We start from the raw sequence: 1,451 nt of genomic DNA on the forward strand, positions 1-1,451 counted from the left end.
TGAACATTAGAATCATTACCAAGAAACGAAAGTACCTGGTAATTTAGTTGGCGTGCACGAGCTCTAGTAATTGGTCCAGTATGTATAGCAGTAGGAGCTGTGGGTGTAACAATTGTATTGATGTCCTCATCATCCTCCCCTTCTTGAAATGAAGTCGTCCTCGACGGAAGTTCATCTTCCTCACCCAAATAAGGCTTCAAATCTGCAATGTTAAAAGTGGGACTAACCCCAAAATCTGCAGGCAGCTCAAGTTTATATGCATTATCATTTATTTTCTCTAACACCTTAAAGGGACCATCAGCACGTGGCATTAACTTTGATTTGCGCAAATCAGGAAATCTATCCTTACGCAAATGTAACCAAACAAGATCTCCAGGTGCAAACACAACATGTTTTCTACCCTTATCTCCAGCAAGTTTATATTTAGCATTCATGCGCTCAATGTTTTCCTTAGTTAACTCATGCATTTTTAAAATCAATTCAGCACGTTGTTTAGCATCAAAATTAACCTTCTCCGAAGATGGAAGAGGCAACAAATCAATAGGTGCACGAGGTAGGAAACCATACACAACTTCAAAAGGGCACATCTTAGTAGTAGAATACAATGAACGATTATAAGCAAATTCAATATGAGGCAAGCATTCCTCCCACATTTTCTTATTATTCTTCAAAACAGCCCTAAGCATAGTAGACAATGTTCTATTGACTACTTCATTTTGTCCATCAGTTTGGGGGTGACAAGTAGTACTAAAAAGCAGTTTAGTCCCCAACTTAGCCCATAAACATCTCCAAAAGTGGCTAAGAAATTTAGTATCACGATCTGAAACAACAGTATTTGGCACACCATGCAAGCGAATAATTTCACGAAAGAACAAATCAGCAACATTAACAGCATCATCGCTTTTATGACATGGTATAAAGTGTGCCATTTTCGAGAATCTATCCACGACAACAAATATGCTACCCCTCCCCTTCTTTGTTCGAGGTAAACCTAAAACAAAGTCCATAGATATATCCTCCCAAGGAACACTAGGTACAGGCAAAGGCATATATAAACCATGAGGATTGAGTCGTGACTTAGCTTTTTGACATGTAGTGCAGCGAGCAATAAAACGCTCAACATCCCGTCTCATCTTTGGCCAAAAGAAATGTGTAGCAAGTACGTCCTCCGTCTTCTTCACGCCAAAGTGTCCCATTAATCCTCCTCCATGCGCCTCCTGCAACAACAAAAGACGAACGGAGCTAGCTGGAATGCATAGCTTGTTAGCACGAAACACAAATCCATCGTTAACAACAAACTTGTTCCACATTCTTCCTTCTTTACAATTCTGCATTACATCTTTAAAATCAGCATCATGCACATATTGATCTTTGATGGTCTCCAAACCAAATATTTTGAAGTCAAGTTGTGAAAGCATAGTATAGCGACGAGACAATGCACCAGCAATAAC

This window comes from Triticum dicoccoides, chromosome 6A (assembly GCF_002162155.2).
Source record: "Triticum dicoccoides isolate Atlit2015 ecotype Zavitan chromosome 6A, WEW_v2.0, whole genome shotgun sequence".
Lineage (NCBI taxonomy): Eukaryota > Viridiplantae > Streptophyta > Magnoliopsida > Poales > Poaceae > Triticum > Triticum dicoccoides.